At 39.3% G+C, this 14,425-nt stretch overlaps 1 long non-coding RNA gene across 1 annotated transcript in view; it reads left to right on the top strand.

Annotated features, from left to right (window-relative positions):
• The window catches only part of LOC129784081 (uncharacterized), a 45,913-nt gene extending 33,130 nt beyond the window's left edge, over positions 1–12,783 (top strand). Inside the window, exons 2-3 of the long non-coding RNA XR_008746483.1 lie at positions 10,239–10,341; positions 11,488–12,783. This is a non-coding gene — a long non-coding RNA (uncharacterized LOC129784081). The remainder of the gene's footprint in view (positions 1–10,238; positions 10,342–11,487) is intronic.
• Positions 12,784–14,425: the final 1,642 nt, after the last annotated feature.

Below are 14,425 nucleotides of genomic sequence, written 5' to 3'. Positions count from 1 at the left end.
GTAAATTGATGAACAGCTTAGGCTTGTATCATTGAGCAACAATGAGAATACAATGGTGCAACAATTGAAAAGGGCCTCAAGGGGAGAAGCTCGGAAAATGAGGTTTTAGGTACCAGCAACTCAACTTCTTTTGTCTGTTTTCTTCCCATAAATAATCATGTTGTGCATCTATATTTATTGTAATAAGCCCAATTCAGAGAAATTGGATCCATAGCTGAACAGAGAACAAAGGGGAACTGTTCAGCTATGCAGCAGTTTGCCATGTCTCCCACACCACTGAAAGAGCCACTGTATTACCTTCTGTCCTCGACTCCTGGGGGTATTCTTTTCTCATGGTGATGTCTGATATTACATTTAAAGCCATAATACTACAACTGCAATGGCCGTCTCAGGACTGTCATGGATCAGTCATAATCTGTGAAGGACATACAATATGTAGTGGACTGACAGAATGTATGAAATAATCCACAGTGGAGATGCTTGCTTTTTTTTTTTTTTTTTTTTTTTTTTTACCTTTTTGTCAGTACCTCTTGGAGGCTGTAATGATTGTTTAATCGTTTTGAAAGTGAGTTTTGTCAGCTGAAGTCTGATGTAAGTTGCGGACCATGACTGTACTTTGTGTGGCTATTTCTGAGTTTAGAGAACAGTTTTCTGTGTTTAGACTACTGGCCAGAAATTGCCTAGCTGGCTTAAAATAATAATAATAAAAAATTATTATTATTATTATTATTAAGTTGCTTGTTTATAGTTTAAAAGATAGTTTATACATGGGAAGAGAAACTAGTAAGTATCAAGGAAGTCAGGCTACTTTAACCTCATATGATCTTTTTGCCCACAACTTCCATGATAAAGATAATGAAGAAAAAGAAAATTAATAAATTCAGCTGTTTTCTCTTTTTGTCTGTATTTTGTATATGCAATTTAACTAAAGGGCATTTTGCAACATTTTATTGACGCTAAGAATATACTTGGATGTAAAAGTACATAAGCTTTTGCAACTCCATGGAAAACACTTTTTGTCCTATCTTCTAATGGGCATTACAATATTATTTATGAATTCTTAATAATGACCTGAAGAACCGAGGGATCCTATAGAAAATCTTTAAAGATATTTAAATGCCCTTTGAAATATTTCCTATAAATGACTTGTTTTGTCCTTTTGATTCAGATTCAACTATCAAGTGTCATCGGTCATTTCTACCATATAATGTCTTTAAATTCCAATTAAGCTTGATTTCTCAGTTCTAAAAAGCCTAGGAAGAGTCAAAAGAAACTCTCTTAAGGCCTTCATCAACTAGAGATTTCTCCCCCGTTGTTTCTTCAAACAGATGAGCACTGCATACCTTGACTCCAGCCATGACAACACAATTCCCATGAAGCAGCTCTTAAAAATCACTCTGGAGCTCTCACAGCAGGGGACTGGAGAGCGTAAACCCAGTGTAAGCCCAAGCTTCCTTACACATAATTCCTCAGCTCTTTGGAGCTGCATGCCCCTCTTTGGCCTGCCCTGGTGTACCCTTGTTGCAGGAGTGTGGCAAAGACAGGGGCTCTGAGATGCTTCCTGTCTCCCCTGGGGCTCTGCAAGTGTCTGAAGGAACTGCACTTGACAAAAATATCAAACACGTAATATGCATAGAGGACAGCTTTAGGTTGAAACAATCCAGGTGAAAAATCAAGAAGGGGAACACCACCGCCTTCTTTCTCTTTCCATGTCCTGCCCATGTCGCTGTATACAACACCCATCCTAGAAATGGGGAATGGTTGTGCTATCCAGCAGCCTTCTCCATCGAGGATGTAGCAATACTCAGCTTTATACAGACGACACATTTAGGCTTTCATGGAGCTACAGTTTCATTTTACCTCAATGATACTTCCAATTATTCTGAAAGCAAGGTTTCAAATGTCAGGAGTTTCCTGACTCCCCAGAAAATTTAAACAAAACAAAGCAAAACAAAAAACCAACCCTATACTTTTGTGTTTGCTTCTTTTGACTTCTTTCATAAAAGGTATTTTACTGACACTTACTCCCTCCCTTGTTGGTGAGCTTCACTGTGTGGTATAGGCTTAATACAATGACCTTCCCATGAATGCAGTTATGAAGATATGTTGTTATTGTTACTAGATTTAGGATAGACATTGTAGTCAGAAATACAGTATAATTTATGTTAATTAAGTAGTTGTAGGTGTGTGTAGAGTTTTAAAACAGTTTCACACCAACCTTATGTATGACGTAATTTTACTGTCTTTTGTTGAGGTATGCTACAGATTCCCATCTAGTCTTAGGAGAGAAAGGAGTAGAAAGGATGATGCAGGAAATAAAACTCATAAGCAAGGAAAATAATGGTTAAAGAAATGTATTTGAAGTTGAAATCTGAAAGAAAGGAAGGTTTGTTCATTTATGACTTCCTTTTGTGCTTCTCTTGGAATCTTCCTTGGATTGTACCTGTAAGGTACGAGCTCCTTAAAATTGGGCTTATATATGCTTGGAATTTGGGTTTGCTTGTGCAGGAGGGATAAGGGGTTGACTTGTAAATCCCAGTGGCAATATCAAGTGAAAAAATCCCTTCAGGGGCCCTTGGCACTTTCTGTTGGTAACACAATAACTGTATTTCAGGACATTGTCCAGGATACAGAGCACAAGCAAGAGAAGGCATTATTATCCACAAGCCCCATATGCTGGTTCAATGCCCTATTTCTTTTCACCACAAAATGTCTTTTCTTCTGGCTGTCAAATCTCAGGACTTTTCCTACAGGTTAAATTCAGGATTTCTGAGATTCTTGCAGACTCCCTACTGCTGTTCCTATAGCTTTCTATATGAAATGTTTTTCTCAGCCATTCATTCACAGTGTGGCTGTATAGTTTCTTATTAAAGGCCTTGGAAATTGCTGCCTGACCTGATCAGGGTTCTCCAGCTTATTTAACACTTCATGAAGCATCCCAAGTCTGAAATAACTAAAATTAATGTAACCAGTGTAACAGACTTAGACTCATTGTCCTGACACCCAGCCCCACCAAATGCAGCAGGTCCCAGTATCTTTTAAATGAATTGTATCTGCCAGGCTTCTTTGTAGGGTGGTCTTCGAGAAGGTTGCTGCACAGGGATGAAATAGAGGCACACTGAAGGAAAAAAAATAATCAGTTCTGCCTTTGTCAAGACGAAGAGTTTAAGGAGGAAATTTTCTTTCTTCTGTGGAAGAAAAGGCTGTACCTTTGGTAGGACATTCTGTCTCAGCGAATAATGTAAGGGAATAGTAGTCCAGCCAGAAAGAAATGAAAGATTCACAAAAATATTCCGTGATTTGGATGAAGTTCAGACCACAGATCTGGGTATCAGAATCAGGAGGAGCGGAAACAGCAGAAGGATTCCATGACATCAGTGAAAATGTGTAAGTTGTGAAAGAGCTTCTTCAAATCATTGCAAGCACATAGTCTAACGGCAATGCATACTGAAGCAGCACAGAATCATTTTGCCCCATCAGAACATCACACATCTTCATGCCCATGACTGTACAGTAAGTAAAGGAAATTTGCTTAGTTCTTATTTCCTGCCTTTGAACCTAGCCCCAGCAGTAAGATGTTTACTAATTTGTTTCTTAATTTGGGGAAAGTGAGCTAAATTCATCATTCATAATTAAATCACATCAATACTTGTCTTCAAACCCCTGTTACCTCAATATTGACAATTTGCTTGTCAGTATAGAATTTGTTAGCCACTGACTTGTAGTGCTCTGGAAGAGTTTGCTTCCAGATGTCAGTAGTCCCTGGCTTGTGAGTAGGTGCACATATCCTTGTGTATTCACATGCCAATGTGCAAGAGGATCAAAGCCAGCTGTTGACACAACTTCATGAAAATTGTCTTACAGCAGCTTTGAATAGTTTCTTATTGCTGTCTACTAGTCAAAATGATGTTGTGGTATCATCACACTGTTAATTGTCCTGCCTCAATTTTTTTCCCAGCTTATGAATAGAGAAATGGCTGAGATTACAATATACTTGGCTTTCTCAGCACTCAGTTTATACAAGAGCTATGCTCATTGTAAAGGGTCTCTACTGGAATATCCTCCCATCTGTTCCACATCTTTTGTCTACCACGTATTTATCTGCCTCTGTGCACTTTTGCCCCATGCTGGATCCATGCCTTGGCATTCTTGTACTAGAATTGCCCAGCGATAGTGGCATGCATATACCCCAGTGACAAGCAAGCTACTTCAAATTATTGTACATCTTCAATATATATACATAAATATGCCACCGCATTTCCTCTGTAATAGAAGCTGATGATGTGCACATGTGGATGCACATCTACCACATGCAGAGGCAGCTGCTCCAGCTGCTGTAATTGCTGCCACTGTAGGATCAATACAGTACAACACAATTCTCTTTTTGTAATAGCCATACCTGAGCAAATTAAGTTTGGAGTTGATATTATTGCTTTTGTAGAAAGGACATCAGCTTCTTCTAGAGCACAGGGTGAAAAATGATGCTATTGAAGCTCTAACCATCCTGCTGAAGATGTTAATTACTAGTGCAGGTTACCACATTGTTATAGGAGGAAAATACATGGATACAAATCAAGCCAGTCTACAGCCTGGATGTTCAGTTGTGTGTTAGGAAAACTAAACTGCTCATCACTGAGTGCCTTGGTCTAGGTCAGCTTTGCAATGAAGAAACAGTTATTTTTTCTAAATGTGTCTTGTTATTCTAGGAGTTATATGAAAATATCAGTAAGGGTAAGCTATGGTGCAGGCACCAGTCAGTCAGGTATAGTGTAATTACATTTTTGTGAGAAAAGTAAATACAACAATAGGAACCCTTTCACAAAAGTCTAGCCACATGCAGGAAGCTGAAATGTATGAGAAGAATTTGGGATGAGAGAAAGATAGGTACAATTTCTTTTCCTTTTTCCTGAAGGAGCTGTATGCAGACAGGAAAAAGGAAAAAGAAACAAAACAAAACAAAACCAAATGAAAAAAAAGAGAGAGCAACAGACATTTCAAGGAAGAAGGCAGAAGAAATCCAAGGACTGCCAGAAAAGGATGATCTTCAGAAAGAGCTAAAAGAGTGTCTTTGGGTGAAACACTGTGCTAGATAAATCTTAAGTGTGGATACTTGTTTTTGGTTTTGGTTTTGTTTTGAAACAAAACATTGCATACATTCTTTGTCTAGACAAATAATTCTATGAAAAAGCTGCCAGACTCCATCAGCAACTTTCCTCCAGCCTGCAATACACTGATGTTAGCTAAGTGCTTTATTAAAAAATAATACTATTTTCCATTGTTTTGTGAGACCACCTACCGATTATGGCAAGACTTTACTTTGCCTTTAGTTTGCAATTCATATACTTTCAGATATTTTAACTCATTTTTATTCCGTAAGAAGATGCTTGTAACATTAGTTTTAGGAGCATGTTTTAAAACAAAGAGTTTAGAGAGAAATAAATGGGAAGTTCTTTTTGTGCTTTCCTGCAGATTGGTGTCTTGGCACACAGTAGGCTAGTTTGCTTACTTATTTGGATTTACAGCCTAGAATGAAAATAAAAGAAAGGCTACACAGAATAGAAAGCAGAAAAGAATTACCTTCAACAAAATTGGAATGAAACTCCTGTAAATTTTGCCAGGGCTATTGTCTCAGCTGCCAGGTTTCTTCATCTTGTGCCAGGTTTTCTCTCTAGATGCTGGTTAATTTTTCCATACATCAAATGCTTCACACCTGATTAGATTGGCTTTTGCACTGCTAGAAAGACAGGACATTGCTAACCTGCTATGCTAGAAGCCAGACTGTCTTTTGGAAACATTGGCTCCGTTTGGAGCCTCTCCTAGGGACACCTTGTGGAGGGTAATCAATTTCTATCAGGACAGGACTTCGGCCTCTCTCTTGTGACCATCATAATATAATTAAAAATTATCCTCAAGAAATTTTACTGTGGATTTCCGCCAGCTGTGTCTGACTCCTTTCATTCTGCTCTTTTGACAGCAGTAGTATTGCCCATCTTGGATGTTCTCCAGTGAGCTCCTGCATTTGGGAGTGTGTTGTCTTTTGTTTTAAGTGGCCAACCAAAGCCTTTCTGCTATTGTCCCACTTCATACACTCATACATTCGTTAGGCTGGCTTCATCATGAATCATTAATTACCAAACATTTATTGTCTCTTTTTTTCCTAGCAGTTGTTTGTAACATGAAGAGGTTTCTTTTTCACTGTTCTTATAATGACATCCAATCTAAAAGTTGTGTGAAAGATTTAGGCTTGAAGGGAAGCCACTGGGTCAGGGACACTGCACAAGATTTAAATCACTGAGGAATTCACCCATCTGATTGCGTTTTGCTGGACTTCTTCAGTAAAGAGAGCAGCTAAGCTGGTGACTGGAATTCACCATTTTCTGCAGCTCAGAGTTAGGTGCCTTTGTTCTTTTTGATTTGCCAGCCCCTGTCACTGAACTGTCTCTTTTGACAAGGCAAATTTGCTTGCTTTTTGATTTTTCAAACTAAACTCATGATGGTGGTGACCACCTTTTATGCAGTTGCTCTGTTTCCAGCCCTTGCTTTAGAAGGGGACACACAGATGTTCATTTATGTTTGCCCCTCACTCAGAAGGCTGTCTTGCTGGGGTTCAAACCTTGTGCTGTTATCTCCTGGGCCATCAGAAAGGCAGTAGAGGTGAAAGGATGGTCTACCATCTCTCTTCAGTCTAAATGGAAGAACTTCAACCAAAACTGCAAGGTCCAAGAATCCAGAGTTAGACTGCATGTGCTGCTAAACCAGCAGTAATGACACCATTGGGATATAGCCTCCATTTTAAGCAGAAGAAATAAGAAATATCAGGATGTGAGGCAGAATTTGATATGAGATAGATTGGACCACCACCACCATGCTATGAAGTAACATAAGTGGGTCGTTCCAGGAAGAGATGATGTGGGACCAGCTATGAGTCCCAATTTTATATAGTAGTTTTAATTCAGAGCTGCAGAGAGATGCCTACTCTGCAAGATTTCAGTCATTCATGCAGTCATTGGAATTTCCTTTTGATTAGATGAAGCATCTGGTGTAGTTCAGTGAATCTCATCCCTTGGCATCAAGCCATCCTTATCCATCCAGAAAGGAACTTGAATGCCCCACAAGCTCAGCAGCCTCTCCTGCAGGCAGGAGTCTGGCTGCCCATGTGAGGACCAGCTCCCACTCCTGGGCTCTGTGACCTGCATCAGCCTGCTGGGAAACAGCCCTCAGAAACCTCCACATGGCCCTCCCCTACTTTGCTGAGGAGCTGCATTTAACTGCATTTAAATTCAGGCCCTGGACCATGGTACTCACCTGAGCTGTGCTGTGACCATGTCTGTGCCTGGCCAGGGACCTCTGGTGCTACCAGTACTTGCTGACATGACTTCCCAGCTCCACCTTGGACCTGTCTCATCACCATGGATCTGTCTGGTGATCTCCTGACCCCAGTCATCATCACTGGCTCTGCTCTGCTCTTCTCATGGGGCACAAGTACAAGTTCTCCACTATACCTTCACTTTCTCTTCCTTTCAGCTTACCATAAAGTTCTTATTTGTTTTATAGTAGAAATGGATGAGGTTCTGTGTGGAATACAGCATATTTGTTTTTCCTTTCAGTGCATTACTTTCTTTTTAAATTCATAAAGGCACGGCATCTTTATAAGCTGATGGGCATGAAGAAAAGAGATGCAATTATTTGCTTAGAAAACTCATGAAATGACAGTCTGAAACATGGTGAAATGTTCAATGCTGCTAAAGCAGTGATATGGTTATTACATTAATTTAAATAATGCAGAAATTTATCTGTGTCTTTTTGTATATCTCTGCCCTTTTACCATGATTCCATAGTGTGAAGTAAGTCCTATTCCAAGAAAGGCCTCAAGCACGTCTTTAGGTTCATTTTATTCAGGAAAGTGCTTAAACATAAGCTTCAAGCTAAGGATATCTTTTAATACTTTTTTTGCTTTGTTTGCTTTACTGGGTTTGATTTGAAAAGTTTGACTAGCCTGACTCTGAAAAAGAGGGTCACTCCTAAGAACTTAATTGCTTAATTCACTGGTAGATTATTAAGGTCATCCAAAATGTGTGCACAGTTTTGAAATAAACACAACACCATTTTTTAATGTATGGGTTTTTTTCTACAGATTGACACTTTAAAAGCATTCAAGTGTTTCAAAATAGTTCATTCAATTTGTTTTCTTGCTACAAAAGTCAAGAGCCTGTCAGTTGCTCTTTCCTGGAACACCAAACACCCACAACTCCCTTTGGAGTCAAGCATCAGGCAAGGGAAAATGGAGATTAGGAGAAAACATAGCTACATATTCTAGAAATTTTCAAGAAACAGCTTTCAACTGTTAAAAAGATGTTCTTAAAGCTTACCTTGCTTTTGAATTCTTACCTCCACATTGAAGGTTTTGTCTACTGAACTATAACTTTGCTGTAAAGTGCTGAGTGCAATGTACTCTTCTGAAAAAAATCGAGGAGGAAATCTGAGGAGGTTAAAATATACACTTAATATAAATACTTCACTAGTGTATAATATGTACAAGTTTCATTAGGAGCTGCATCTATCATACCAATATAAATCGATGTCCTTCTTAGAACTATTTAATATCTGCAAAATAGAGACCAGAAACTACCTGTACTCACCATACCTAAAGCTTATACTAATTATGCACATAGTTTGAAATGGAGAACAGAGCAAAATCTTAATCTAATGTTACTAATTTGTTGATTGTATTTAGTTTTAATTGGGACCTGGAAAGTATCACTTTGGATGTAGGAAGCTTCTTCCATTTAAATAACAACATACTTACTTGAAACCACAACTCAGTCCTTGCATACTCTTTCCTGCTGGATACTGTGACCAAGAGTCTAAATCCTTCTAGGTGTAGTTGAACCCTGTCTTTCTAGACCAGATTGCAAGTGGCTTCTGTGTGCTTCTGTGTTCCTCACTGTGCTTTTTTGTGCAGCTACGCACATGGTCACACATAATTTCCCATGCTCATGGACAGTGTTTCCTTGCTAAATTGAAATGTAAAAAAGAAATAGTCTCACTCCGTCCTCCAGTTTTCTGGTTTCTAGCAAGCACTGTTGCATGCTGCTCTGCCCTGACGGATACAGTTACTTTTCATGAAGTGCATGTGGCCCAGACCAAGTACAGTTCCCAAACTGGAACTGTATCATATGCATATGTTGCACACCCATCTGTGTGTAGGTACCTGTGTAACGCACCCTCCCTGCATGGGGGAGGCTGATATTGATCCTATTGATCCATCTGCTTCTCATTGACACTTTGAGAGGAGCCCTGAACTCCTTGGGGAACGGCTGTAATTGTTCTTTCACCTCAATTCGCTACATCTGGTGTTGCCTCCCTTCTTTTGACTTACAATGATACATGATATGGCTCTGGTCCATTTGTGAGCTTTGGGAAGTGACTGGCAGGGTCAGAACGTTTGATAATCTTTGCCATAGATCAGTTGCACCAAAAAATCATATTACGGAGGCCTGCCAACTCTGTTACTTCTAGGTCTGTACTATTTTGCACAAATCCTTAACCTTTAGGAAAGAGAATTTAGCTCCGTTTGTGTGCAGTGTGGGATATAGGGCAAGGTTGCAGAGGACCAAGCCCACCAGAAGCCTGGTTCTGACCATGGCCTTTAGACCGTTCCCTGTTAGAAATGCCCCAGCTGGTTTTGCCAGACATGTTCCAGGGAGATATCTTTACTCCGGCAGTCAGCCTGCAGGACATTACACATTCAGCAGTGCACAGGAAGCACTATAACTTGCATGTGAAGAAAAATAGTAAATCTGCATGTAAACTAAATAGAAGCAAGAGGGGAAGCAACAGGCAAGTAGACCTAAACTATAGTTGTCCTAAGTACACAGATAATTATGAGCCCAGCACACAGAGCTGATTTTCTATTGTGCATTGAGAAAAAATCTTGCAGATATAGAATGGGATTTCAAAATGGAAACATGCCTAATACACATATTCAAGGATAATTAGCAGGCCAGATAGCTGTGAGAAGTGATATTGTCTTTTATTATATCTGCATATTGGTGCATGGTGGCAGATTACTTTTGTTATCCTTATATAATATTATTGCAACATTAATGATGTATAGCCTTTGAGGAGGAAGTTATAACCTATAATCCTGTAAGAAGGGAAAGGCAGACCTAATCTAACCCATGGCTGACTTTTTCTGGATTAGATGATTTAATGTTTTGCTGTTGTTGCTGTTCCAGGAAAGCACTGTACATACTGCCATCACATTTCTTTATGTACATATGTGAAGACAGCATTGACCAATCAATAAAAGGAGTAAAGGGGCAGTTTTGACCAGCTGGGGTAAGTCTAGGCCACTTGTCATGCCAAGTTTGGTAGTTACGTCAAAGGTGCATTACCAGTGGTCTAAGAAAACTGTATTTCATATCTCTTTATAAGCATTCCCTTCTGAATGAATTTCTACATGGTTTGCATCAGTTTCTGTCAATAAATATAGCCCTTCTCACACGGTATTCCAAACACTCACCCTGATATCAACTTTGTCCTAAGTAAAAATGTAGTCCTGTGATCTATATGCCTCTTACAATCAATGCCCTTAATTTGTTAGTAAGAGTGATCATCTTAAACATAGTGTATTTTCCAGGGCCAGTGATGCATTTCAGAGCTATTTGGCACCTGCCTGAACCCCAGCATAATCCCGGTCTTATATTGCATGATACTTGCTCTGTCCTAAATAAGCTATTTAGCCTTAGTAAGCTCAGCCCTCTTCCTAGCCCACAAGAGCCCTAGAAAACCAGTTTTCAATATTTTTTTGCATCCTGATCAAATCCTACTTTGATCTAGAAAATCCTCCCTGCTGCAGATATCGTCTGAATAGATTTTCCTCAGTCTTCATTAGAAATGTGTAGCTGTGTTGAAAGAATCCAGCTACAAACTCTATTCTTCAATCCATCGTGCCACAAACCCTCACCTAATTTAAGTACTTAACAGGCTAGACTCACCCACACCTGTCAAAGGTGTCTGCTGATTCTAGCCCATATTCAAGTTTTCAGTCTTTTAAAGATCTAATGATGGACCCATATCTTTTATCTCTGTCCTCCAGAAAACTATCTGCAGTCTCAGTCCCAGGCTGCCCGTCCATCCATCAGAAAGCCAAAGTCTTTGGTGGCTGGTGTTCTGAATGTGAAACCTGAGTGGCAGTGGTCATTGCTCAGGACTTGCATTCAAATGATCAGCGAGTATGGGTCATTGTCTATAATTACACTAGACTCAGATTTCAGGAAAACAAGAGATTTAAAATATTTATCCCTTGTATTCATCAGCCAAGAGACTAGGATGAGAGCTGGAGCCAGGGCTGTTAGGAGTTGCAAGAATTTAGTTAAGGCCCATGTTTCTAACTGTGCTGCAGTCATTGAAAAGTAACGGTGGAAGTAATTAAAGTGACTGTAATATCTGCTCTCTCAAACCATTGTCCTCATTCCATCCCAGCCCCTTAAGTGAGACGCTTCTGCCAGAGAACTTCTCAAGTGACAGTTCCAAACAGGAGCTGCATGGACTACAGCATTGGAGATTTCTCGGGATTTGTCCACACACCACATCGTATTTGATGCTCTTTGCCACAGACTGAGCTACAGCATTTTCTAGTACTCACTGATCCAAAAGAGCCACAGAAAAGTCATGAAGTGTTTTACTCTGCTGGCAGTTAGATCTATGGCTTTAGGAAGTAAGACTTCTATATAACTCTTGAACTACAACTCTAGTATTGGTCCCTAACCCTTGCCTTCACCATAGTTGTATGACAGACGCCCATGAAGAACTAACTGTAAAGCATTTAGACCTATTGGTGAGAGAATGAGTATGTAATCTTGTTTATCTGCTGTAATGATGCTTTACTATGGTCTTACACTGAATTATTTGAGTGCACATTCTCAGGTCAGGATTAGTTCTAGCATCCCTATATGGCAGCCTGCAAAGGCCTGCGCCTTTTGAGCAAATCAGTTAGCATTTCTGTTCCTTAAATTGTTTGGGTGGGGACAGATGGCTGTGACAGACCTTGTATATTCTCCTCTTCACAGCTTCTCCAATAGTCCGTAAACCCAACCTCCAACACCCTATGATTTCAGTTCTTGGCTTTGTATCACCAAAAATTGCTAGCTGTGCCAAATTTAGGAAGCAGAGTAGTTTTTGAAATATGGAAAAGTATCCAGTAGGGACCAAGCTAAAGCTATCAAATTCATTGAACAGATTATAAACCATATTTAAAGCTATTTCTCGATGGGTTAAAGGCTGGTTCATTAACAAAAGATTTAAATGTTTGCCACTCCTTTGCCTTGGTACAGCAGTAAAAATTCTGAAAATTTGATAGCTCTGTGCTGTGTTGAACAGAATCAAATCCTTCATATAAGCCAAACTTCAGTTCTCTACTAATAAAATCTTACATGCCACTTTATAGTGCATGTTTATTCTGTAGTGAAAATGACACAAATCCTTAATACAGCATCAGTGCTGCCTGTTGAGCTTTGTATTCCTATAAATGTTCCCATGGGAAATCTGAAGGTTGGCACTGGTAGACTGTATTTTTAAAATATCACAATGGGGTGGAACCCAGCATCATGTTGCTTATTACACTGGTGATCTATCTAATGGTATTCTTTGCTGCTGAAATCTAATAAAAATAACATTTTTGAAATATTAGATATTGGATTAAAGCTCCTAATTGTCTCTTTCATAACCAAAGAAGGTCCATATTAATAATTCTTTCCAGAGCCATTCAAACGAAGACATCTGTTTCGGCATACATTGTGAAACTCAAATCTGTCCAGTGCCGTTTTATTCATTTGTTACTTTCCATGAACAAATGTGACTGCACATTTATTTAAATCTTTAGAAATGTGGATGAACAAACAGAAGACAAAGTAAAGTTAAACCTGAATTGGAGACACGCTGTTAAGGAAGAAACAGTTCCACCCACAGTAGGTGGCTACTGCCTTTGCAATAACCCAGTGCAGTAATTCTGATATGGTCAAACTGTGCCTCTCACATTCACTGCCTCAGATGGATGGACAGTTCCAATAAGAGTGCAAAAACCCCACTTACTTAGTAAAAGGTCATAGGAAAGAGAGAAGAAATGCCAGGCACAGAGGCTGACCTATTCAGAATATAATCACACCTTCTTTAAAAAGACATCTACATTACAAAGGGTAGAGATCTTACTGCATACTCCCTGCTTCCTTAATGCAGCTACCGTAAGACTTTCAGAAATTATGAGGATGCGATGTAAAGTTTTATTATTCAGCCACTGTTTCTATTTGAATTATTAACAGTTTACGCACTAATATGAGGGAATCGTATTTTCAATGTACTCAGGCAGCATTTTCCTGGGTTTGGCCTATTGCTAGAATGCAATTCTGTTGAAAGCTATGAGGATGACTGTCACAAAAGTGCTGCCCTCTCTTTGCTATAACTCCTACAGTTTGTGAGCATTTTCAGTATTCCCAAGCACAGTTTTGGAGAGATCATGTTTTTGTGACTTTGATTTAATTACAACTGAACTCAGTGGTTTTTGCTCCTTGATTCCTAGACTGCTATGTTTACTAAGCTGATAACAAAATTAGTTCTGACCGGCAGCCCTCCCCATAAAAACTCAAATGACTGACTAGAGGCGAGGAAATGGACCCCTTACAAGCAAATGAGAAGGTGATAAAACTGGGGGAAAAAAGATGAAGGAATGTGTTTAAGTGGCAAATCTGGAATGCACGCCCATCTTTCAAAGGCAGAAAGTGGTGGTAGGAGAGTAGGGGCTCTGTATATATTTTATTAGAGAACATATATTCTGTCAGCTGAAAACTACAGAAAAATCATTCTTCTGTTGATCTCCTGATGTTTCTGCTAGAGAGGGGCAAATTTGAGATCAAAATAAACCTTAATTTAGATGAAACTTGTAAGTCTTTTTGCTGTACCAGCAAAACTGAAGTCCAAAAAATTACAGATTTTTCTTCTACAGACGATCTATTTACATTAGCAAGAAAGAGTAACAGATTGGTGGAGTAGAGAAAAGCTTGATGCTTTCAGGAGCTTCTAGCATATAGACTGCATAATAATGACAATCCTTATTTTTACTCAGTAATGTTTACAAAGACCCCCATTCTTAGAACATGAAATCTCCAGAAAAGTGCATCTTCATCACAGGGCAAAGAATTATAGTAAAACTGTTTTAATTAGGTAGCAAGTGTCAGCAGTCATTACCATTAAACTAATCAATCTTTTGTACCAAAAATCTGCTGCTCAAAGTTGGTGTCTCTGAAACTATAATGATTCTTTACAATTTCACAGCGTGTTCCACCCCCAGATAATTTTTGCATTTTGTGTGTACACAACATTGGACCTGGTAGGCTGTCTGGAGGAGGCTTTTAGCAAGCAGCTGACC

Source organism: Falco peregrinus, chromosome 3 (assembly GCF_023634155.1).
Source record: "Falco peregrinus isolate bFalPer1 chromosome 3, bFalPer1.pri, whole genome shotgun sequence".
In the NCBI taxonomy this organism is placed as follows: Eukaryota; Metazoa; Chordata; class Aves; order Falconiformes; family Falconidae; genus Falco; species Falco peregrinus.
Note: the sequence above shows the minus strand (reverse complement) of the source record. Positions and strands in the feature narration are given on the sequence as shown.